Source organism: Oryctolagus cuniculus, chromosome 5 (genome assembly GCF_051225735.1).
Source record: "Oryctolagus cuniculus isolate XC-2025 breed Fujian yellow rabbit chromosome 5, ASM5122573v1, whole genome shotgun sequence".
Lineage (NCBI taxonomy): Eukaryota > Metazoa > Chordata > Mammalia > Lagomorpha > Leporidae > Oryctolagus > Oryctolagus cuniculus.
In genome coordinates, this window is record NC_142871.1 from 127,443,410 (window position 1) to 127,468,518 (window position 25,109).

The 25,109-nt window shown below is 52.3% G+C and overlaps 1 protein-coding gene and 1 pseudogene across 19 annotated transcripts in view; both read left to right on the forward strand.

The window, feature by feature from the left end:
• The window catches only part of TRERF1 (transcriptional regulating factor 1), a 227,767-nt gene that overhangs the window by 62,170 nt on the left and 140,488 nt on the right, over positions 1 to 25,109 (forward strand). For 4 of the 19 annotated variants that reach the window (XM_089333956.1, XM_051855696.3, XM_051855695.3 and 1 more), the window contains exon 3: positions 8,669 to 8,755. The exons of 14 other annotated variants lie outside the window; for them this stretch is intronic. The gene's annotated coding sequence lies outside the window, so the exon portion shown is untranslated. Of the gene's footprint in view, positions 1 to 8,668; positions 8,756 to 10,509; positions 10,533 to 25,109 lie in introns of those variants that run through there. One more of the 19 variants, XM_070074093.2, reaches the window with a different exon arrangement.
• Positions 2,861 to 3,856, forward strand: LOC149126653 (transcription elongation factor A protein-like 8; annotated as a pseudogene).

A 25,109-nucleotide genomic window follows, 5' to 3' on the forward strand; every position in this document is an offset into this window, starting at 1 on the left:
AGAGGCAGGGTGTCCTGTGAGCCAGCACAGCTGCCCCAGAAGATCCTAGTTCAAGGCCTGACAGTGCCACTCACTTGCAGAATAGCCCTGAACATTTTATGGTTTTTTTTTTTTAACGGTTTATTTATTTATTTGAAAGGCAGTGTGACAGAGGGAAAGGGAGAGAAAGAGAATGGGGGCAAGAGAGAGAGAGAGAAAGAGAGGGGGGACAGAGAGAGAGAGAGAGAGAGAGAGAGATATCTTCCATCTGCTGATTCACTCTCCAAATGCCCACAATAGCTACGGCTGGGCCAGGCCAAAACCAGGGGCCAGGAACTGCATCTGGGTCTCCTACATGGGTGCAGGGACCCATGTCCTTGAGCCATCAACTGCTGTCTCCCAGGCCCATTAGGAGGAAGCTGGATTGGAAGCAGAGTAGCCAGGCCTTGAACCAGACAGTCCAGCAGAGGACTCGAGTGACTGCTCATCCCTGTGGCGCTGTGTTAGCACCCAGTTTCCTGATCTGCAGAGTGAAGGCAGTGCTACCTTTTTGGCAGATGGGGAGGGTGAAACACCATCCCAGCCTTGAATGGGCTTTGTAACTCGAAGGATCATAAAGGTGGAAGCTGTTGGCACTGGCTGTGTGGCCCACGGCTCTTGGCCTCTTTCAGAAGTGAGTGATTGGAGATTTGGGTCCAGTGGTGTGCTTGGAGCTGCCTCGCACCAGCTCATGAGAATGGACTGTGTGCATCTCTTCCCACCTCTGGTCCAGTGGCCCTGTATGGACAGCATGACACTGAAATTGGCCATAGGAGAGTATATACCGTGGAAATTCATGGAAATTGACAAAGGCTACAATTAAGCTTTTGCTTTCTTTTTCTTCTCTTTTTTCTTTCTTTTGGAGAGCTGCTTGTTAAACATTGGCTGTTTATCAGTCCGCCACATGATTTTGTCTCCCGTGCACTATTTGACATTCGATACATATTGTTTTGGGTCTGAATTTATAGTCTTCTTTTCATATGTTAATACCTCATTTTCTCTAGCTGGCCTGTTAGCTCTTAGGGGCAGGAATTAGATATTTGAAGACTGTAATTGCTTGGATGATGGCTGTGATCATGACCCATAAAAGCAGCATTTACGCAGTGAGCTTATGACTTTATTTGAAAATGTTTGACGCCGCTGAGACTTAAGCTCCAAGGGGTCCACAGTGACTGTGCAGGCCCTAGGGCCCAGGGCTCTCTTAATGATCCTTTACAGATGGGTCTTTCCAGCACCGCGTTTCCATAGTGTAGTGGTTATCACGTTCGCCTCACACAGATGGGTCTTTCCTAGGATTGGTGTTATTTAGCCTAGAAACTGCCCAGGATATAATAAAAAGACTTTCTGTCCCTGTGTCTTCATTAGTGGCTAGAGGCTAGGGGCCGGCGCTGTGGTGTAATGAGTAAAGCTGCTGCCTACAGTGCCGGCATCCCATATGGGTGCCAGTTCGAGTCCCAGCTGCTCCACTTCCTATCCAGCTCTCTGCTGTGGCCTGGGAAAGCAGTAGAAGATGGCCCAAGTCCTTGGGCACCTGCACCCATGTGGGAGACCCGGAAGAAGCTCCTGGCTCCTGGCTTTGGATTGGCACATTGTGGCCAACTGGGGAGTGAACCAGCAGATGAAAGACCTCTCTCTCTCTCTCTCTCTGTGCCTCTCTGTAACTCTGCCTTTCAAATAAATAAATAAATCTTAAAAAAAAAAGTGGCTGACAAGAAATAGCTAATGTTTAGTGATTGAGTGTTTGCTGTGAGCTAGGTACATCCCAAATGCCATTACAATCATTTTATTGCTGAATTGTCACTCCCGTTGTATAGTAAAATACACCATTGTTATCCTTATTGTATAGGGGGAACATATGAAACTTAGAAATATCAACCTACTTGGTCATAATCGAGGGAGATCCAGAATTGACTGCCCATTCATTTGTTCGCTCATTCATTCATTCGTCAGACGTTGAACCCCTGCCGTGTGCTCTGTTTGGCTTTGGCTCCCAGGATGAATGCCAGCAGTTCCTGCCCTTGGGGGCGCTGCAGGCAGATGCTGAGTGATGGTGTTGGGGTGGGAGTGTCAGTGAAGAAAATCACTGGGGGAAGGGGATGGAGGGGGTATGATGAGGTTGGGGTTAAGCTGTTAGAATTCCAGCCCTGGGCACTGTAGCATAGCAGGTAGAGCCACTGCCTGGGATGCTGGTATCCCATATGGGCACTGGTTGGATTCCTGGCTGCTCTACTTCTGATCCAGCTCTGTGCCCCGGAAGGCAGTGGAAGATGTCTTAAGTGCTTGGGCTCCTGCACCCACGTGAGAGACCTGGAAGAAACTGCTGGCTCCTGGCTTCGGCCTGGCTCAGGCCTGGCTCAGGCCTGGCTCAGTCCTGGCCGTTGCAGCCATTTGGAGAGTGAACCAGGGGATGGAAGATCTCTCTGTCTCCTTCTCTCCCTGTCTGTAACTCTGCCTTTCAAAATAAATAAAATAAGTCTTAAAAAAAAATTCAAACCCTGTATGTCTATATCACAGCAAGCCCTATACCTAGCTGACCATCTTGCCCACACACACACACACACAAAAAAACACACACAACAACAACAAAAAAACATTTTATTTTATTTTGGGAGCAAAGCTTCACTCTGTGGGGAAGATGCAGGATGGTGCAGGGAGAGCTCGTGGTAAGCTCGAATCAGGGGCAAATGACACAGTACCCTCCGCTGTGCTGGTCCATGTTGTGAGACTTCGCAGATGTGCGGGGGAGTGGTGTGAGCTGGAAGGCTGGGCGGTGAAGGAGGGGGAGCAGGACGGGTTCTCTGGGGGTCAGGGAGTGGGAGAGGATGCACAGGTTTAGAATCCGAGACCCACAGGACTGGTGGCTTCTTGGAGATCAGTGTTCTCAAGGTGCACACAGTCACGGGAAGGCATGGAGGGTGGGATAACCCTACCGCCAATGCCACCTGCTGCACTGTGCTCACCAGAGGGCAGAGCCCAGTGTTCCATTCTCAGGCCTGCCTTGTGCAGTGGCCCCCTGGCTCCCAGCCGGGGAAGATGGTATCTGGGAGCAGCAAGCCTGTTTAGGCACCTGTTGAAAGATAGCCCTCAGCTGTAACACCTCCCTATTGCTGAAGAAGGAGGAGAGTGCTCCAGGTCCTTTCAGGATTAACTCATTCAAAAAGGAAATAGTCCAAAAACACTCAACATGCAAAAGTCTTGTGAAGAAAATGAAGGAAAACCACAGAACATGCCAAAGGCTGAGGAAGACCACCCTGCTCGAGAGGTACCACGGGAGGCAGAAGGAAATCCCGCACCTTCCCTAGAAGTAAGCCAGGAGGCCGAAGGAACCCTTGGAGGAGGGCCCACTCAGCCCGGCCCAGGATTTAAAGAGGACACTCCGTTAGGCATTTGGACCCTGAAGAAATGATAAGAGGAGGAGATGAGTTGGAAAGGCTTAAGGAAGAGATAAGAAGAGTAAGAAACAAATTTGTGATGATGCATTGGAAGCAAAGACATTCACGCAGCCGTCCTTATCCTGTGTGCTTTAGGCCTTGAATTCTTTCTCGTCTGATACTAAAACCTGGCCCCTGCTTTCATTTTGTTAGCATTTTCTGATGTGTCTTTGACCTCCATTTTACTTTTAGTTATCTGAGGATATTTTGTTTTAGGTAATTTCCTTGTTACCAGCATCTCATTGGATTTTGATCCATCTTCCAGTCTGTTTTCCAACTGGGAAGTTTCACACATATGCATGGAAACACATTCATTCCATATTGTAAAGTCAAACATAACAGGTTACAAAGCAACATATTAAGTATTAGCTCACACATGTAGGATAAAATTCCAAATTGTGTGTGTATATGTGTGTGTGTATACATACAATCATATATCAAAAACTTATCTGTGTGGTATGAAGTTTTGTTTGTTTTGCTTTTTGCTTATGTGTATTTTTGAATGAAATTCTGTCTCATGCACAAACAAAGTAATAGGAATTTTTTTTATATATAAGTAAGAGTTAAATAATTTTGCAACCAGCTTCTACGGGCAATGGGGCAACCTAAACTCTTGAAAGAACTATACAAAAGAAATGTAAACCTCAAATCACCTCTGGATCTCTTAGCCAGAGGAATAAAACTGGCAGTTATGGGGGAAAAAAAAAAAAAAAAAAAAAGCCCTTAACCCCGGGAGTTCAGGAGTCAGAGTGGATTGTGAAGACAGACTAAGCATACTTCTGGAAGATGGGACCTTTGTGGTGCTAACAGACTAAAAGTACTTTTGGGTTGCCTTCCCTACCCCCTTGCTTTGTGGACCAGTCAGTGTGCGGTGTGGCCCAGTATCTGGTGCACGCTCTGCCCTGGGAGGTAGGAGCTGGGACCCTGTCCCTGTTCTAGTTTAATCAATTTGCTTTGTGACATGGGGCTGGAGCTTGGTCTCTTCCTCTGAACAGGAGGGGGCTGGCCAAAGGTACGGGTGGCCCTTGCGGCCTTTATTCTCAGCTGGAGGTTAGAGCGGCTTCCACTCACAAAGTATTTTTTTTAGATGTATTTTATTTATTTATTTAAAAGGCAGAGCGATAAAGAGAGAGAGACAGAAAGAGAGCAAGACAGAGCAGTCTTCCACTCACTGGTTCACTCCCCAGATGGCCACAATGCCCAGGACTGGATAGGGCTGAAGTCAGGAGCCAGGAATCCCATCTGGATAGCCCAAGTGGGTGGTAGGGCCCCAACCACTTGGGCCATCTTCTGCTGCTTTCTCAGGCCATTAGCGGGGAGCTGGATTGGAAATGGAGCAGCCAGCTCTCAAACACAACGCCAGCTCCCCAAAAAGTGTTAAGTCCTCCAGATTTCCCAAGTGGCAAACATTCCCGGGAGCGTAGGGATTGAGAAAGGGTTTGGAAAGGCCTGGGTCATCCAACGTGCTGGACTCCGTCTCCTCTAGAGGATTTCTTGGCCTGGGGTGCTCTGTATTTTTCTGCCCACAATTCCCTGTCCTAAGCACCTGAGAGTAGCCAATGGTTAAGCAGCCACTGCCCACACAGGCCCTTCCCCACCAAGTCAAGCTCACCCATGCCAGCTTGTGAGACACCCGGCTGTTGCCAGGAGGAGGGGACATGTTGGGTGTACTTTCCTGATGAGGGGGTGGGGAGGGTGTGATTGTGATTTCTGGCTTTCGTACAGTCCAGTGTCTCAGAACAGTACAGGGCCTCCTCCCGGTCCTTCCACCGGCCTCCCCCTGAAACCTGCCTGTGACACTGGTGTGAACACCAGGCTTCAAAAATAAAGTCAGAGAGAGAGGTGCAGAAGCAACAGGAAGTGGGGAAGTGAGCAGAACAAAGCCTGCGAGGTGTGCTCAGAACACTGTTGATGTGTTTTTTCTTTTAAAATCCTATGTCTCTCTTAGGCTGCTGGGGTAGAAGCTCTTGTTTGTTTCAATGGTCCCGCCTCCTCCGCAGCCTATGGTGGAGACATATAAGTGGGTGTTGGGCGAGTAGGGGGGCTATGCAGACACCCCTTCCCCACCTCTGGGAGAGTTCCTGAGTTCATGTCTCTCTGAGGCAGTGGATACCCGCGCTCTGCTTTTCTTAGACTTAAAAAGAAGCGAGAGCCCGTGCGGCGACTTCTGGTAACGTGAAGGGCCTATGTAGGCCGACTTGAATGGGACTCCCCCAAATCTGCTGGGAATTGTGGCTCCCTAAGTCGCCTCCTGCCGGGGAGCAGGGTGCACATGGCCCATGTGCCCAGACAAATCCCCGGGTGACCAGATGCACGAGGGATCGTTGATTTGGAAATGAAGTATATGTGGGTATCCCTCCTTAGCTGGCTGTAGCCCAGGGAGGCCAGGCTGGCTTAGCTGTGCAGGGGCTTGAGTGACGGGGAGCTCAAGGGAATACCTGTGCTACTGCTGAGTATCGGGGGTCTGCGCAGCTCCCTGACTCCGCCCCCTCCCACTGCAGACTCTTCAGCAGGGATGGCTAGATGATATTAAGAAAATAATGAGGCCGGCGCCACGGCTCAATAAGCTAATCCTCTGCCTGCGGCTCCGGCACATTGGGTTCTAGTCCCGGTCGGGGCGCCGGATTCTGTCCCGGTTGCCTCTCTTCCAGGCCAGCTCCCTGCTGTGGCTCGGGAGTGCAGTGGAGGATGGCCCGAGTATTTGGGCCCTGCACCCCATGGGAGACCAGGAGGAGCACCTGGCTCCTGGCTTCAGATCAGCGCGGTACGCCAGCCGCAGCGGCCATTGGAGGGTGAACCAACGGCAAAAGGAAGATCTTTCTCTCTCTCTCTCTCACTGTCCGCTCTGCCTGTAAAGAAAAAGAAAGAAAGAAAGAAAGAAAGAAAGAAAGAGAGAGAGAGAGAGAGAGAGAGAGAGAGAGAGAGAGAGAGAGAAAGAAAGAAAGAAAGAAAGAAAGAAAGAAAGAAAGAAAGAAAGAAAGAAAGAAAGAAAGAAAGAAAGAAAACTGGAACAGTGAGCCGGTGCTGCCTGGGCCTCTTCTTTGGGTCCAAAGGCCCAGTGCTGGGTCACAGGTGTGATCTTCCCGAACTCTGAGTGGTGGCAACCAGAGATGGGTGACAGAGCAGATGTCCTTTCTCCTAGCTCACTCTTCTACAGCCTGAGTCTCTCCCACGGTGTCCGCTTCTGAGATGGCTGGGCTTGGAGTGTGGTGCGTGCCCGGCAGTCGAATGTCCTTGTGGGGGCAGCTCACCAGGCCCCGGGGTTAGCTCCATCTGGATTCCTTTAGCTTCAGTGAGGGGTAGGCTGCCCCGGCCGCTGGGACAGAGAGTGGCGAGCCTTATTTCCCGCCTGCATCATGGCCCGGCAGAGTTAAGTGTGAACTCCCTGAGAACTATACCAGGGAGCAGCCTCTTGTAAAGATAAGTTAGAGGTTCGCTTCGTTGTTTTATTTTCTCAGCCCCATTCTAGTTCATGCCTGTGGCATTGCGGCTTTGCCCTTCTTGGGCTGAGTCAGGCCTGCTTTGAGTGTCCGAGTTGGTGTCTTGGTGGCAGGTGGTGTGGCAGAGGCCGTGTCCACCTGCCAGCCATGCAGGCCCCCTTGATGGTTACAGGCCCTGGGCCCCTTCCTGCCCTCCTGTGCCCCTGTTTTGGTTCTGTGTGTCCCTCCTCTCCTGTCGTCTGGTGAAGGCAGGGAAGGCAGATACTGGGCTGTCTGGTCAATCGGGGAAGCCATGCACAATGAACGAACAAACAGGCAAGAGACAGTTTTTGAAAAATGCCTCTGGCAGCTGTGTAACCTTCAGGGGCTAATTTGGGGGCATTTGAAACAACCTGCCGGGGAGTTCCCACCTTCGGAAGAGCCCAGGCTTGAACTGGCTCTTCCTCTGGCTGTGCCACCCAGCTGTGTCAAAGGCGTGGTAGGTGGCGGTGGTGATGGCTGGCAGTTTTCAAGTGAATGAAGCTTGAGGAGGGAGCACGAGCTTTAAGGCAAATCTCGCGGCAGCCTGATTTTCAGGTTTTTATGAATCGAGAATGCAGAGAAGTTGGTGTGCATGATTGGAAGTTGCACCAGCTTGGGTGTGGTTGGCTGGGCCAGCCAGCACTGAGCGGAAGCCACATGGGTGACCCCAGCACCAGTCTCTCCCCACTTTTTGCTTTTGGAGGTTGGGCTCCATTTAACTGCTTGATAGATGAGAGCAAACAGATGAAAAGTAATTCTAAACTGGTTGTACTTTATTGCTTTCTATCCTGTTCCAATACTTCCTTATTAATAAAATTTCCTTTAAATTTATTTTAATCTAATTGATTATTTTCTTTTTATTTGAAAGGCAGAGAGACACAAGAGTGAGGCAGAGAGAGATTGTCCATGTGCTGGTTCACTCCTCAAATGCCCACAATGGCAGGGGGATGGGCCAGGCCAGAGCTAGGAGCCAGGAGCTCAATCTTGGCTCTCCCACCTAGGTGGCAGTGACCCACGCACTTGGGCCACCATCTGCTGCCTCCCAGCCACATTACAGGGAGCTGAATCAGAAGCTGAGGCAGGACTTGATCCCAGGCACTCTGGTATGGGATGTAGATGTCCCAAGCAGAGGCTTAGCTGCTGCCCTCCCCCCCATGCCTGCCCCTCCCAGCTGGTTTCAATGCCCTGATGGCTGGACAGCTCCCAAAGCGGATTCTTGCAGATACAATGTAGTGTTTTGGTCTGTTGATTGTAAAATGTTCTGTGGGAAATGTGGTCCCGAATGTGAATGTATGAACTCAGCTTTTATTTTTAATTAAAAAGGTTTACGCTTATTCTTTGATTATTGAAGTACAGTAAAGAGTTTGGTGTTTAGCACCGCAGAGGAGTTGCCACCCCCATTCGCCCACGAACAGGGAGAGTGCATTTGAACGTAAAATTAATAGTGTTTGTGGTTTAGAAACCCACCTTGCCATTAACCACCAGTGCATGTCAGCCTGAAACACGTTCTTGTACCAGAGTAAACCACAAGGTTGTGGAAAAATGTAAAGGAAACCATCGGGGCAGAGAGAGGTAACTTAGTAGTAAAAGGCAAAGGCTGGAGGGTGGGGGGTCCGTGGAGGGGCTGCAGAATAGAGAAAGGAGGAAGGGGGCCGAGTCTGGCTGCATACTCTTGGCCCTTAGGCCAACTCGGACTTCACCAGGGAAGACTAGCGGCGTGTGAGCCGAGTGTGGATTCTGACTCCTGTGTTTTCTTAGGTTTGCATCTGAAACGTGAGAGAAAAGGAACAGGTGACAGTTGTTGGAATGGAGTGGGTTCACCCCCAACAGCCCAGCTTTGTTAAGGTAGACTTCATTCATCCAAGGTGATGGTTTCTTGAGTGTGGGTGGTTTTGCTTGGTGGATGTCTGGAGACATCTTTGGCCGCCATGCCTGGAGGTGGTGTGGAGGGCGTGCGGGTGGTATTGGCAGCCAGTGGGTAGAGGCCAGGGATACTGCTGAATCTCCTGTGTATGCGAGGATCCTGCAGAAAGCTCATGGGAAAATGGGATTAAAAGATAAATTTATTTTTGATGCAAAAGAGCCCACCAAAAGGTGTTTGGCTTAGTAGCTAAGACACCACCTGAGACACTCACATGCTGGGTTTGGGTCCCGGCTTCACTCCTGAGTGCAGTTTCCTGCCACTGCAGACTGTAGGAGGCAGCAGGTGGTGGCTTAAGGACTTCAGCTCCTGCTCCCCACAGGAGAGCCATGGGTTGGGTTCTGGGCTCCTGACTTCAGCCGGGCTCAACCCTGGCAGTTGGCAGCATTTAGGGAGTGAATCAGCAGATGGAACTCTGTCTCACAATTCATTGATTAATGCATTTAAAAAATGAAACTCAAGACAGTTGTTAATGATGACCAAATAAAATTTTTAAACATTTAGTTTTATTATCGAAAATTGGTTTTGCCTTTGAAAATGTGTATTATGAAAAAGCTACGCATGAATTTCAAGCTTTTTTGCCTTACAATAAACTCCTCTTGTATATCTTCATGACGGTCATTAGACAGAAAGCCACCCACACCAGAGTGGTCAGTTTGGTACTCAAAGTGTCAATAGGGCTGAGTTGAGAAACTGTGACCCTCCGGGCATGGCTGCTGCCCACCCCATTCTCAAAGTGGCCAGGGTCTGGGCACCAGGCTGCAGGGTGAGCATCTTCACGGCTCCGCTGCATGGGTTCCAGGTGTCAGCTTCTAATTTTGCCACTGAGAGGCAGAGTCCCCCCTTCTCTCCCGAGGCTCCTCACCCCACCCTGTTGTTCCGGGGGTGTGCGTGTGCCCCCCAGGCTGATTCTCTAACCCTGCCCCCTACACAACACTATGGTTCTTATCTTTCTTGCTTTGCTCCCCACACCACCCATTCTTTCCTCTACCTCCAAGCAAGTTAGCGAACCTCCAGGACACACAGGAGATGTCCCCTATGCCATTCTCCGCCCCCAGGCCGGGAATTTAAACTGTGAACTTTTTAATAAACTATAGATTTACCACCAGTCAACTGTAAAACACATGCCTCTTTCAGGCCACTTTTTGACAAGTTTCAGGTAAGAATGATAGCACATTAAATTATTAGGCAGTTTTATGACTGTGCAGGGAAGATTTAGCCTTTGATGAATAAATATTGCCATAGCCCAATTTAGAACTTGACAAATGCTGATTTACAGCTTAAAATATAGGGGTTATTTCATGATGGAGTGGTGGCGGCCGCGGGGTCGGTTTAACAGTGATGTCTGCGCACCTTTGAGTGATACGCCATTAAAACGCTGCCACAGGCAGAGCTGCAGGCAGAGTTCCTGGGTGGCTGCCGGGGGATCCTGCCACTCCCAATAGGTTTCAGGGTGCAGGTCACTTCGCCATGCACAGTTGCGGCAGAGAGTGCTTTGAGGTGCTAGTGATTACTAAGTGTGGGTGCCCTCTGGGTGCCCGGCAGTTGATCCTGTGGGTGCACCTTTTCAAGGCTCCACTTGCCTGTCCCCGTAGCTTCAGGGCAGCAGGGCCTCCTGTGTCAGCAGCGACTATGCGTTTTGCAGGTGAAGAGATGAGAGTTTCGAGGACCAACATGTTCAGAACCTAGAGGAGGAAGCTGGTGAGTGTCTTGTGTGTTCTGGCTGTGGCGGGCGTCTCATCTTTGAAGCAGACATCTTGGGACATTTGAACTGACGACTATGGACGCTTACAGGCGTAGAGGATGTGAAATTGAAACTGACCTGTTGTCCGTAGTACGCATGCACACATGGGGATGGAAAAGCTAGATCCGTTACTTTCAGTCTTTTGACTGGCTTGCTGTTGGTTGATTGAATAATCGATGAAGGCATGTTATAAAATGTACAAGTTACAAAAACTTTAAAGTAGAGTAAATAATTCTTCCTGCTCCCAGCTACCCAGTTCTCCTCTCTAGAGGTATCCACTATCTTTGAAAGATAACCTATGTGTGTAAACGCATGTATGAACCCATAGTATTTTTAAACAGCTGCTGCCACATATTCTTGTCATCCTGTTTTTGGTTTGTCTTACCTTAAACAGACATTGACAGTTGTTCCATTTCATGACACAGAGAATGCTGGCCTTGTTTTAAGTTTTTAAAAATTTTTTCTTTCTTTCTTTCTCTCTCTCTCTCTCTCTCTTTTTTTTTTTTTTTTTTTTACAATCAGAAAGACAAAGAGACAGATCTTTTTCATCTTCTGGTTCACTCCTCAGATGCCCACAACAGTGGGGGCTGAGCCAGGCCAAAGCCAGGAGGCTGGAACTCAATCTAGGTCTCCCACATGGGTGGCAGGAACCCAAATATTTGCATCATTACCTTCTGCCTCCCACATTGCACATTGGCAGGAATCTGGACTTGGGAATGGAGTCAGCATTCACACCCAGGCACTCTGCTACGGGATGTGGATGTCCCAAGTAGTGTCTTAACCAGTGCACCATAACCACCATCGCTTACTGTCTTTCTTTTGTAGCTGCTTACCATTCCATTTTAGAGATGAATCATGACTTATTAAAGCGGCCCCCAGTGGTGAATGTTGAGGTTGTTTCAATTCTTTTGTCATTCTTAATTATGCTGGAGTGAATATCCTTATGGACATGTGTCCGTGGTATGAATTCTTGGAAGTAGAGTTGCCGGTAAAGGCACACATACATTCATGACGCCTGTAGTCACTGCAGGTGTCCCCTCAGGAAGACTGTGGCCGTTCACCCTGACAGCATCAGTGAACAAGACATCCTCACCAACACGGTGAGGTATCAAGCCGTTTGATCTCTGCCAATCTGACTGATGGAAATTGGTATCCGAGTTAGTTTTAATTTGCATTTCTTTCATGAGTGTGGTTGAGCGTATTTTCACAAGTTTAAGATCCATTTGTATTTTCGTTTGATTCATGCTCTGCCCATTTTTCTGTTGGGTTTTTGGTCTTTCACAGTCTTTGAGATCCGTTATCTCTTTGACCCATTTCTGTATTGGGTGTAGCTCGCTCCACGGGTAGAAGCCGACTGTGTGTTCAGATGAGGCTTTGGAGAGAGGATGGATCGACCATGCTGGTGGTGAAAGGGGGTCCCTAATCTTGGGTGTGGACATTGCTGTCTGGGAGACTGCTGGAGCCTCTGGGCCTGGTGGGCTTTGGCCTTCACCCCTGCAGTGTACCTCCAGAGCCAGGAGCCATCTGACTCAGCCTGCGAGCCCAGTGCCTGAGGACTAGAACATGTGAGGATGGATTGATTTCCCACATGGCCATGAATGAGACTGGGAACCCTTGGATTGGGAGGAGGAACGGGGCATGGGGATCCAGGGCACTGGATATTTGCAGTTAGGAAAGTCTCAGGAAACAGGAATGGCAGCTACACTGAAAAAGGTCAGGTACGCGTACAGGAGTATTTTAAAAGTTCATGGAAGGGGCCCAGCATTGTAGTGCAGTGGGTTAAGCCACCACCTGCGACACTAGCATCTCATATGAATGCCAATTCAAGTGCCAGCCACTCTACTTCCAGTCCAGCTCCCTGCTAATGCGCCTGGGAAGGCAGAGGAAGATGGCTCAAGTGCTTGGGCTGCTGCCACCCATGTGGGAGACCTGGATGGAGTTCTAGGCTCCTGGCTTTGGCTCGGCCCAGCTCTGGTCATTATGGCCATTTGAGGAGTGAACCAGCAGATGGGAGCTCTCTCTCTGTCTCTTCTTTCTCTTTCTCTCTCTCTGTGTAACTCTGCTTTTCAAATTATTTTTTTTTAATTTCATGGAAAATGGAACTAAAAGATGTTTATTTTAGTACAGATTTTTTTTAATTTTTTGACAGGCAGAGTTAGACAGAGAGAGAGACAGAGAGAAAGGTCTTCCTTTTCTGTTGGTTCACCCCCCAAATGGCTGCTACAGCCAGTGCGCTGCACCGATCCGAAGCCAGGAGCCAGGTGCTTCCTCCCGGTCTGCTATGCAGGTGCAGGACCCACGCAGCTTGGCCATCCTCCACTGCCTTCCCGTGACACAGTAGAGAGCTGGACTGGAAGAGGAGCAACCAGGACAGAATCTGGTGCCCCGACTGGGAACCCGGGGTGCCAGCACCGCAGGCGGAGGATTAGCCAAGTGAGCCACGGTGCTGGCCAGAAATTTTTTTTGAAATTCATGCATGGTTTTCTCGCAAAATACATTTTCCATGAACTTTTTAAAATTGCCTTGTGCATGGTGTCCAAAAAGCCAGGAAAAATAGGGTATACTTTTTAAAAAATTTATTCAGAGTTGGGGTGGGAGGGGAGAATCTTCCACTCATTGGTTCACTTCGTAAGTTCTGGCAACAGCTGTGGCTTGGCCAGGCTGAAGTGGGGATTCAGGATCTCGAGCTGAGTCTGCAGCGTGGGTGGCAGGGACCCAAGCACTTGAGCCATCACCAGCTGCAGGGTGCTCGCTGATGGGAAACTGGGCTTGGGGGTAGAACTAGGACTTGAACCCAGGCACTTTGGCAGATGTATGTGTTGGCCAGCAACCTGTTAGGCCGAATGCCTGCCCCAGATCCTTCATGTTTAGACAGTAAGTTACATTTTCAATCCTATGCTCACGATATTTTATTTTTTAACCTACAGATGTTTATCTAAACATAAGGCAGGGGCATCTGGCAATGAGTGGAGGTGTTTTGGTTGTCACATTTGGGGTGGGGGACAGTGGGAGAGGGAGAATGCTGCTGTATTGAGTGAGCAGAGGCCAGGGATGCTGGTGAGCACCCTACAGAGGACAGCCCCCCACGTCCCCTCGTAATACCAGCAGTGTCTGCACATGGAAAGCCCGGGTGAAACAACAGGGTCTTGTTAATCTGAAAAAAAGGCTTAATGACGCCACTCCCCCCCCCCCCCCAGTTTTCAGACATTTGGATTTTTTTAAAAAAGATGTATTTATTTATTTAAAAGGCAGAGTTAGAGAGAGATCAGCCTTCCATCCGCTGGTTCACTCCCCAAATGGCTCCAATGCCAAGGCTGGGCCAAGCTGAAGCCAGGAGCCCAGAGCTGCTTCTGGGTCTGCCATGTGGGTGCAGGGGCCCACTTGGATATCTGGGTGTGGTACCCGGCTCTGGCTCCTGACTCCAGCTTCCTGCTACTGCACACCTTGAGGGGGCGGCAGTGATGGCTCCAGTAGTCAGTGGGAGTCCCTACCACCCACATGGAAGACCTGGATTGAATAACCGGCTCCTGACTTCAGCTTCCCCGCCCCTAGTGTGAGCAGGTGACTGGGAGCTCTGTCTGTCTTTCTGTCCATATCTTGAATCAATAAACAAAAATTTTAATAAGAAACTAAGCTGAGACTACATGCTGTGACTTTGCCGACACTGAGAGCAGAGACTTGGTGGGCACTGTCTCCTCCTCACATCCCACCCCTCCCCACCCCTCAGATTTGTTGAGGTCAGGATTTGGCTGCAAGGATCACCTTTCCCCTTAAGCATACCCAGGGCACAGCAGGGTGGGATTTTGAGGGTCATCCATGCCGTCAGGGTGGCGTTCTCAGTCCCCATGGTGGGACTGTGCTGGACTCTGCCTGAGGCTCGGCCACCCCCATGTCCCAGGCCCTCAGGACACCTGCGGCAGCCTGACCCTCCCCCGTCAGCCTTGGTGGTTCAGAGGAAGCAGCAGAAATAGTGAGCATGTTCTCCTTCGGCCTCCGCTGGGAAGATGGCTTAGCGTGCGTGTCAGGAGCCCGTTCCCCCTGCCCTACGTGTGCGTGACGCTGGGCAGGCCTCGTCGCATGTGTGTGAAGGGGGAGCGGTACCGGCGCTGCACAGCTGGTGCTTGGGCAGGACTTAGCGCCTGTGTTGTCTGCTGCCGTGCTGCAGCGGGTGGAAACTCCAGCCCTCTCCACCCTCCTCTGCAGACCTGTGGACACCCGTCCAGGAGGAGCTACACACCGGGCTCCCAGGCAGCCTGCCACGGCTTCCCCATATCCGAGGTAGGCGCTGTCTCCCCCCCGCCCCCCCAGGAGATGCAGAACTCACACCTCGGCAGCCCCTCCTCCCTCTGTTGCACCCCTGCTCACCCACCCTCATCTCCACCGTGGGAGGCGTGGCCTTGTCTCCTCCTTCCGGAAGCTGAGAGGATGGTTGTGTCTGGGCTGCTGGCTTCCTGCTCTTGGTCCTCACGGTGCATCTCAGCTGGGCCACAGCCCTGGTCACCAGAGAGGGCCATTGATAAAAGGGTGACAGCCTTGGGCCAGAGCCTGTGGCCAGTCCGCTAACACGTTGTTGGGTAGAGCTGACCTTACCTTTTGTTCCTTTCCATTCAGTACGGAGAGTCCTATTCTGGTAGTTCCCATGAATGAGCTTGGAGCTGGGGGCCACAGGGTCTTGTGCCTGGGTGGGACGGTCCAATCTGAGGGTCCGCTCCTGCCTTGCTGGAAGAAATCCTGGGATAAGGAGAAACTGTATGTGATGGAGAGGAAAGGAGTTTCCAGTCCAATGAGGGTGGCACGGCCCCCACTGGCAGGGACTCCCAGGCTGTGGGGGAGATGGAATCCTGTCCCAGGGAGCCCCAGTCTGAATGGAGACTCGGTTCCTATCACCAGGGAGCAGCACTCTGCTGGGGAAACACAGGAGGCGGCCCCGGGGCGGGGCAAGCTCCCCGTCTGATGGGTGAGCAAGTCCGTATTCTCGGGAGCCCCCAGTCTGATGGAGGAGACAAATTCTGCTAGTTTCTCCCCATGGAGGAGACTTGAGTCTTGCTTTCCGACCCAGGTTCATGGAGTGTGCCACGGAGAGAACCCTCAAGAAAACATGTAAGAACCTGTCACCTTCTCCCTCCTGGGACAGTAGGGGCAGCAGGAAGACTGGGGCAGCATCATGGGCAGAAGCAGGTGCGGGAGCACCCTGCAGGTGGGGCCCATCCTCCAGCCAGGCCAGCCCCGCCCTGAGGCTGCGCTATCTTTAGTGGTCACCTGGGTACTCTCCACAGGACAGTGCCACAGTGGCTGCTTCCGGGGCTCGACCTTTTTCCCTGGAGAGCTGTGCCTTTTGGGGAGAGAGAATTTGGTTTATGTTTGGGGCGATCCCTGGGAAAGAGTTGAGGGCTTCCAAAACCTGCCTGCTGTTCCTTGCATGCCCCCGAGGCAGGACGGGACGTGTAGACCCCTTGGGCAGTGTCACGGTCACAGAATATGCGTATTGTAGGAAAGGCAGTGCACATCCTGGAGCCTGACCCTACTGCTTCACAGAGGGGAGTGTGGAGGCCAGGGAAGGGCAGCATGCACTGCTCAGAGGCCATGCGGGGCTTCACGCCTGGCTCCTGAACCTGGTTCTCTCGTAGGTGCGCCCAGCACAGGCTGCTTGGTAGTAACAGAAGTCAGCGGGTAATGTGAAAGGCTATGCCAGATCAGTGATTCCCTGGCTCTGATACCGTCTGACCCCAGGACTTTTGCATATACTGATCCTTTTGCCTGGAGTATCTGTGTGGCTCTCCTACCTGGCCAGCCTAGAGAAGATGCTCACGTTCTCCGCTGTTCTACGTCCTGTTTGGCATAATAATTAGCATATCCATGTATTAACCCTCTGTTTCTGCCCTTTAGAAAGTAGCCACCAGCGCCGGCTCTGTTTTGTTGCTTGCTGTATCTCCAGCACCTAGAATGGGCCTGGGACAGAGTCAGTTGCTCAGTGCCTGTTCAAGAAAGCAAGTGAGGGGAGGAGGAAAGTACAATGCAAATGGCGCTCAGAGGAAGCCAGGCTCTTGGCGTGAAGGCGGGTTTCGTGTAGTCGGTGGGCTCCGTGGGGAAAGGGCAGACGCCCACTGCCTTCCAGCGGCCCTGTTTCTGATCAGTCCCTTTGGCAGGGCCGACACGCCCCGACTCCCGTGTGCTCCAGCCGCCCTTGAGATCCTTGTGCCTGTAACCCAAACGAACTAAGGCTGAACTTCGCTCTTCTCGGCAAAGTTGCGGTTTGTAAGTGCTCTGGGCTCGGGGAAGCCCTGAACCCTACACCGAAGCTCCCCCGGCCCTTGGTCAAATGATGGCCTGGAGATGGTGCCAGCGAGCCAAGTGAGTTTCTGCACCAGGGTCTGTGAATCTTCAGTTGATCTGCAGGACCGGACTCCCTTCCGAGGGGCCAGGATGGGGACTAGTGGGGGGCCGAGCGCCCCGTCTATGAAGTTCGGTTGTACTCGTGCAGTGGGCAGGTTGGAAGGGAAGCTGAAAGCTCCTGGGTTCTGGTCCTGCCCCTGTTTGTGGGTGACCTTGGCCGGTTACTTCCCCTCTCACTGCCTCAGCTTCCTCATCTATACAATAAGAATTGGACTAAGCCTGGGTGAGGACGGGGGGCGGAGGAGAGGTCAAAACTCTTGGGGATCCACGGAGCGGGGCTGCCGGGGACCCTAATGGACGAGAGCCAGTGATCCGGAGCATTCTTGAGGTCCCTTGCGGTCATGACATCCCTACGGTGGACCTCCGAGTTTTAAGTCCACTACTGTCTCTGCACTGAATATCAGGGTTTTGGTGAAACCGTGACTTCCTTCATACACTGGAAATAAAGGTGACAGTTTAAAAGAAGTAAATGTTCACTGCTGGTTCCTTCAGTAAATGTGGGTTTTTTCCCCGTTCTTCTTGGTGTTAACCTGTAAGCGATCATAAGATCAAACCAGTTTCAGTTTGAATCCCCTCTGCTTTGCCGTCTGAACCTGGATTGCTTCGACTTACCGCACCCACTGGCAGCCAGCCGGTCTGGGGGTGGGGAGGGTCCTTATCGGCCAACCACTCAGCCCCCGGGGTGGGAAGATGTGGTCTCCAGCATGGAGGCAGGGCACCATCCCTGGCCGCCCAGCCTGGCCCAGCAGCCACAGCCCCCAGGCTCTGGGAAGACTGGCAAGTTCTTCCCCCTTGCCGCACCTGGCCTCCTGCTCAGAACCAGCTACTTAATTCACATGAACACGGGGGCCCGTTGTTTGAACATTAAAACTTTCAAGATGGCGGCAGCAGCGCGTTAAACTAGCCCTGGGATGAGACCATGCAGGTGGCACGCCTGGGAGGCCGGCGCCAATCTTCCCTCCTCCACCTGACGCTGGCAGGATGCAGGACCATGGAGATGTGTCAGACCCATCTCCAGCAGGAGTTTTTTTTTTTTTTTTTTTTTTTTTTCTGTAGTGGCCAGTGTGATTCAAGGCTGCTAGCCTGGGCCACTGTGTGTTTGGAGAATCACTCCCTGCCAGGTCCGGGGGGTTGGGTCAGAGTCGGTGGGTGCTGGTGGAGAAAAGATGACGGGCTGCATGGGCCCACGCAACAGAGCAGTATTCAGCCATGAAAAGGGATTCGGCACCGATACACACTGCGGCCTGGATGACCCCTGCAGAGGGGGAGCAGCCAGACGTAAGGCGGCCGTACAGTGTGTGGTTTCAGTGACGGGAGATGCCCAGGGCAGGCAGATGTCAGAATGATTACGGTGGGGGAGGGGGGCGGCAGTGGGGAGTGAGTGACTCTGATGGGGGGTGGGGTTCCTGTGGGCTGGTGACAGTTCTGGGGTCACATGGTGCTGCTAGCTGGCCCATTGGTCAAATATACTAGAAATCGGAGAATTGGGTAAATTGTGGGTGGTGAATTATATCTCAATTTTTAAAAGCTGGGGCTACAAAGATCTTTGAAGGCCTGGGCATTGAGCACCCCCCCCTCCGCCCCGCCCTCTGCCCGTGGCTGGCGTCGCTCATCCCCTGCAGGAGCCTCGGGAGAGAAGCCTCCCCTCTGCCTCCGGCCTCCCCCAGCGGCAGGAAATCTCTCCGGCGGGCGGGCGTGCGCCCTGCAGAGCCAGTTTCCAGGAAAGTTCTTGTGGAAGCCTCTCCGCGCCTGCTGCTGAGCCGCACTGCGCCTGTGAAGATGTGGCCTCTCCCAAGTCATTTGCATAGCAGCTTATAAAAGGAGAAAGCTTTTCTGTGAGGGGAATGAACGTTTAATTTTAGAATTCCAAGTAAGAGCAAATGTGGAAGTGTGTGTGGAAGATTTTGCACTGGGGGCAGGGGGAGCTCTCAGTGGCTCTGGAGCTGGGAGTGGCCAGTCCCTCTCCCACACTGACCCCGAGGCCCCGAGCAGGTGGTGGTGCAGGGCAGGCTGGGGACGAGTGCTTTGCCCCCCAGCCCAGCCACGCTGCCTTTAACATTTCCAAAGTGGGGGCATTTTGGACTTCGGAGGCTGGTGCTGGCTGCTGGGAGCAAACCTTTCTGATGGGGCTTCATGTCTGCTCTGTGTACTGTAGTTGGATCTTTTTAAAAAAAATCTAACAAATTTTTAAAAAATTTTCTCTGAGAGAGAAGCAGAGAGAACCCTCCCATCTGCTGATTCACTTCCCTAAATACCCCAAACGGCTAATGCCAGGCTGGGAGCTAGGAACTCAATCCTGGTCTCCCAGGTGGGAGGCAGAAACCCAATCACTGGAGCCATCACCTGTTGCCTCCAGAGTCCACAGTGGTAGGAAGCTGGAGTCAGGGCGCAGAGCTGGAAGTTGGACCCAGATGCTTCCACAGGGGATATGCAGTTTAACTGCTGTCTCAAATGCTAAGGCTCAGTGCCAAAGCCAGGAGCCAGGAGCCAGGAGCTTCTTCCTGGTCTCCCACATGGTTGCAGGGGCCCAAATATTTGGGCCATCCTCTGCTGCTTTCCTGGCTGCATTAGCAGGGAGATGGGTTGGAAGTAGAGCAGCTGGGACTCAAACCTATGCCCCTATTGGATGCCACATTGCAGGCAGAGGCTTAACCCGCTATGTGGCCACAATGCTGGCCCCCTGTGCCTGGTTCTTGAATCAAGTGGGCCCAGCTGGAGACAGAGCACTGGCCTGCTCTGTTCTGCCCTACCCCTGTGCAGCCCAGTTCTGTACCTCCTTGCTGCAGCCCCCACCTCCCTCTGTGCACCTCCTGCTGCCTTCCCTTCCTGCCCCTTGTCACAGCTCATCCTTGAAGATCCAGTTGGTTTAGAGCTCCACTCTTTTAGGATGGTCCCCTCTGGTCCTCCTCCTCCACGTTCTTGGTGGTCCTGAATCCTCACCTCCTTATCTTAATCCTCACTGATCTCCAGAGCTGGCATGGGCCCTGTATACAGTAAGCACCTAACAAGTGCTTTTGACTTGCACCAAACTAAGGCTGTGTTTGGCCATGTTGGTGGGCCTTGCTTGCTGGGAGGGGAGGAGAGCATGTCTGCTGTGACTGGCCAACCCCTACAAGCCTGCTGCCTGTGATCAGGTGTCCGGAGCATCGTGTCACCTGGCAGAGGAGCAGAGCGTGTCTTGGGCACTGCCCCATGGAGTAGCTGCTTCCGTGGAGTATCCTTTCCTGGAAGATCCTGGGATTTCAGGCGTCCGTCTGCGGCCAGAGGCCCTTGGTGAGTGTTTATTGGGTGCCTGCTGTGTGCCAGGGCCTGGCCTAGAGTCTGCGACTTTCTTGGTGCTTCAGGCAGACGATGGTTGGATCACAGAAGCTCTGAATGGGGGCTGCCTTGGCTGGGGACTAGGTTTCCTTTCCCCGGGTTTCCTGGGTTTGATCCAGCTTCCCAGGGGTGCTAAATTCCTATCTGATTGCTTTTGTGCAAAGCGCATTAGTGCTTATGTCCGAAACATTGCCATTCACTTGCTGCCTCTGAGGCCGTGCAGGGCTGCACTCCGCGCCGTCCGTCTGCCGCCTGGATGCTGGCCCCGGCTCTTCCAAGTGGATTCCAGTGGGCAGGGACTGGTACTTGTGAAGGGTTTAACTGGGGAGACATGCATGAAGGCGACTGCTTACAGAAGCGCAGACAGCGTGAGGGCAACCATCTCCAGGTGCTGAGGCACCCCAGGGCTGGCAGCAGTGGGAGGCTGGTGTCTCCGCTAGGGCAGAAGGTGGGGGTCTCTGAGCTGGGGGCGAAGGGGCCCCGACATCAGCTGTGATGGTGAACGGGGCACAACCACCACCCAGCTGTGGTGCGGCTACGTTCAGCTGCAAGCCTGTGAGCCCAGCTGGTGTGCATGGTGGTCCCCAGGGACAGAGAGCAGCGTGGGGGGCAGGGGCATGCTGGGAAGCCCCAGCCCTGGGTCCCTGGACATCTGGTGCCTGGCTGGCAGCTGGGTCTGGGCCTTCTCAGGTCATTCCCATGTGCCCAGTGAGCCAGTGTCCACGTTATCCTCGCATCATGGCTGTCCCTGGCAGCCTCAGCAAGAGGGGCTCTGGGTAGTGCTGCTGGAAACAGGAATAACGGGTAATATAACGGGGAAGGGGTGGTCACTGAGCGTCCCAAGCATTGTATGTGCGTCCTCACTACACGTGATCTTAGCAAAAGGCCGAGAAGCCGTGCATCCTCTCACTAAAGCCTCATAGCAATGGACCAGGTAGATGCGGATGTTGTTAATGATGAGGAACAAGGGGCTGAGCGAGGTGAGTCTTGCGGTGACCCTCAGCTAACAAGAGGCAGTGTTGGGCTCGGACCAGTCCTGTGGGACTCCTGAACACACACTCACGCAGGGGCTCGTGCCCTCCCCCCAGGCCCCCGCCACAGGCCACTCCCACTCTGTGGTCAGGGCCGTGTGTGTGTTCCCCCACTGCTTGGATGGCCTTCCCACTTCCTCTCTGTTTGACCTAGTTGAACCCAGTTTTTGAGACCCAACTCGGATCTCACTTCCTCCTTGGGACCTTCTCCAACCACTCCTGCTCCCGCATCTCTGCCCGGGCAGCCAGTGGCGGGTGACCAGCCACCTGCCCGAGGATGTGATCCAGCTGTGCACATCTGCAGAGACGGCCACTTTCTCCGGTCCTGAGTTTTCCCTGAACACCTTGCTCACTCAGAGTTTTCATGGAAGACTTTAACAGATGGTTCACTGTAGCTGGAGGCAAGGGAGCCTGTGGGATGGTTGGTGAGGTACCCAGGGATCAACCACATGGGGAGAGCATTACCTGTTCACTCTCAGAGGGAGCTGTCAGTGGTGCCCACTGATGACTGAAGCCTTGCAAAGGAGCCCCACGATAAGGGCTGCTGGAATCTTGTTCTTGTGGTTTTTAATTTTTATTTATTTGAGAGGCGGAGAGAGAAAGAAATGGCTTTCTTTCAGAATGCCTGCAACAGCTGGGGCTTGGCCAGGTCGAGGCCAGGACCCAGGAATTCAATCCGGATCTCCCATCTGGGTGACAGGAACTCCATTAAGTCATCACCCTTGCCTCCCAGGGTGCGCATAAGCAGGCATTCTGATGTGGGATGCGGGTCTCCCAACCAGTGTTGTCTTCACTGCACCAGATGCCTACCCCTGAGCCTCCGGACTTGAGAACTGGTTTTCTACTTGGTTCGTAAAAACTCACTGAGAGCCAGTGGGGAGGATTTTTAAGAAGGAGAGACAGAAGCAGAAGCCGCAGATGCATAAGAGCTTAGAGCTCCAACACGGAACACTGGGATGGAGCAGTATTTGCCCCTGGCCAGATGCACGCACCACTGGCCTTACAGGCAAGCACAGTGGAGTGGACATTTGCGGAGCCCAAGTTAGCTGAGCTTCCGTTTCGTGGGGTCAGGGTTGAGAGCCGCTCTAGGGGGCTGGCTCTGCAGATGCTGCACACAGGGTCAGCTCTGGCCAGCCTGTATTTTAGCAATTTTTAAGTTTCAAAATTCTTTAAGAATTTACCTCCAGGGACCCAGAAGTTTGGCTTCTTGGCAGGTGCCCATGGCATTTGGAGCTGATGTCAAGGCAGGGGTTAAGCATTGAGAATCGCCCCAGGCCACTTGCAAGACTGGCCGTGGCACTGGGCGGACCTCAGCCTGCCTTTGCGTTGGTGTTGCTTCATCTCCTGTCTTTTTTCTCTATTCGTATTTTTCCACCCACTCCTACTGGCCCAGATCCTCCAGAGGCTGGAGGGGGAGAGGGAGTGGTGGGGAAGCAGCTAGAAGGTCCAGAGCTTGTCCCATGCCTCGCTTGTGGCCTTGTGAACCTTTCCTGGGATTCTCTCTGTGCTTGGCTTTGGGCAGCCCAGGAGCCACTGCAGACATCATGGCTGCCTGTTACATCCCTGAACACGTCCCACACCCTCTCACCTGCAGGCCTCGGAGCTCACGGTTGTGTCCTGGCTGCCTGGGACATTCCACCTCCCTCTTCTTTGCCCAGTGAGCCATTAGGGCTCCATGGGGCATGTGGAGAATCCCACCATTTATGCCACAGCTCCAGAGTTGCTGGCCTTCGGGTCTACAGGTTAGGAGTTTGAGTGCTACTTGGGTTGTGTGACTGCTCACCTTTGTGGTGACCCAAAAAGACTGTGGTGGGCACAGCCTGGCAGAACAGAGATAGGGGTCGGAGAAGATGCTCGGGAGAGGCCAGCCGGGCTGGGGGCTGTACCAGGGTCACACAGGTCCTGGAGGGGGCGTGACCCTGACCCGGGACATCTCTTCCACATCTGTTCTTGGGGACCAGTGGAGCCCAGGGTTAGCTTGGGGTCAGTGGCCACGACAAACTCAGGGCCCAGAAGCCAGGAGGCCTTGCTGGCTGGGGAGGTGATTGTGCTCTCCAGGCTTGAGAAGGAGAGCGCCTCTGCTTCTCGACGCTATGTGGGTTTCAGGGACCAGGTAATGCTCTGCTTCAGGTCTCAAATGCTCTCCTTATTCTGTCCTTACATAAATACAACATAGCAAAGATAACAAGGGGGAAAGGGAAGTGAAATTCATGTCACCAGGATCCCACTGCCCCAGATACCATTGACATTTGGGACACAGGTAGGTAAACTTCTCGGACAGTTGTCTGTGTTTACAAAGTGGAAGCAAATCATAGATGTATTTAGTAACTCACTGTGTGTGTGTGTGTGTGTGCGCGCGCGCGTGCGCGGTTTTGCTCCATTAAAAAAAAATATGGGCTGGTGCCGTGGCTCACTTGGTTAATCCTCTGCCTGCCGGTGCCGGCATCCCATATGGGCTCTGGGTTCTAGTCCTGGTTGCTTCTCTTCCAATCCAGCTCTCTGCTGTGGCCCGGGAGGGCACTGGGGAACGGCCTAAGTGCTTGGGGCCCTGCACCCGCATGGGAGACCAGGAGGAAGCACCTGGCTCCTGATCAGTGTAGCTCTGGCCGTAGCGGCCACTTGGGAGATGAACCAACGGAAGGAAGACCTTTCTCTCTGTCTCTCTCTCACACTGTCTAACTTATCTGTCAAATAAAAAAATACATGCCTACCCCACGTTCAAATGGAAGGGTTTAAAAGGAACCCTCCTTCTCTGTCTCTGTCTGTGTCCCTCACACCCCCGAAGTGGGCCGCCCTCACGGTTGTCTGTGTATCCTGGATGAGGGACGTGTTCACCGGATAACGCCTATGGAACAGCAGCGCGTTGACGCTGGTTGCTCTCCGCTGTAGCATCGCTTCCACGTGTAGGTCAGGAGGAAGGTGAAGGCTGGGTTCTAAGGGACTGGGAAGTAGTTTGCTGTCAGAGGAGGGACTTTCAGCAATGGATGCCTGTGGAGTTGAGAGGAGGAGGTGAGAGATGTGTAAGTGTGGGTTTCGGTTGGATTTATCCGGAGGAGCAGGGTGCCTGGAGGTAAGCAAGATCGTGGGCAGGGAGCAGATATGGCCGAATTCTCCCTCTCGACTGGGGATTAGGGTGGGGAAGCTGGCACATATGCAAATGAGCGAGAGACCATCAGGAAGCAGCAGTAGCGATTGGTAGATATTTGTAAGATACCCATGCTTTGACGAAGCAAAAGGTTGGAGACTATTTTTGTCACACACACACACACACACACACACACCCTGCCTTTTGTATGTATAAACAAAGTGTTAGCAAATCTGTGAGTACCAGAAACTTGGGTAGAACTGCAGAGCTGGATGGGAGCTGTGGCTATCAGGTTTGGTCCTGGTTTTGTCTGTGCTGGGCTGAGCAATCTTGCGCTGCTCTTTAATTGTTTTAAATCTGTGTTCTTAGTCACAGACCAGTGGTCCTCAATCCTACCTGCACATTAAAATCACCCAGAGACTGAGGATGCTCCATGCTAAGTCTCAATCCAAACCAAGCGTGTCAGAATCTGCGAGAGTGGGCCTGGGAATTTTTAAAAGTAACGCAGCCGACGTGGAGAACGCCTGGGTTTGGATCATCCTAATTGCTCATTTTGGCCTAGTTTCGTTTCGGCTTCACAGTACCTCCTGCAGCTCTATGCATCATATTATATAATTTTGCTCCATTCAGATACCATGCACGAGAGTAAACATTGGACGTACTAAGAAATCTGATTTTTTTTTTAATGGAATCCCCCTCCCCCAGAA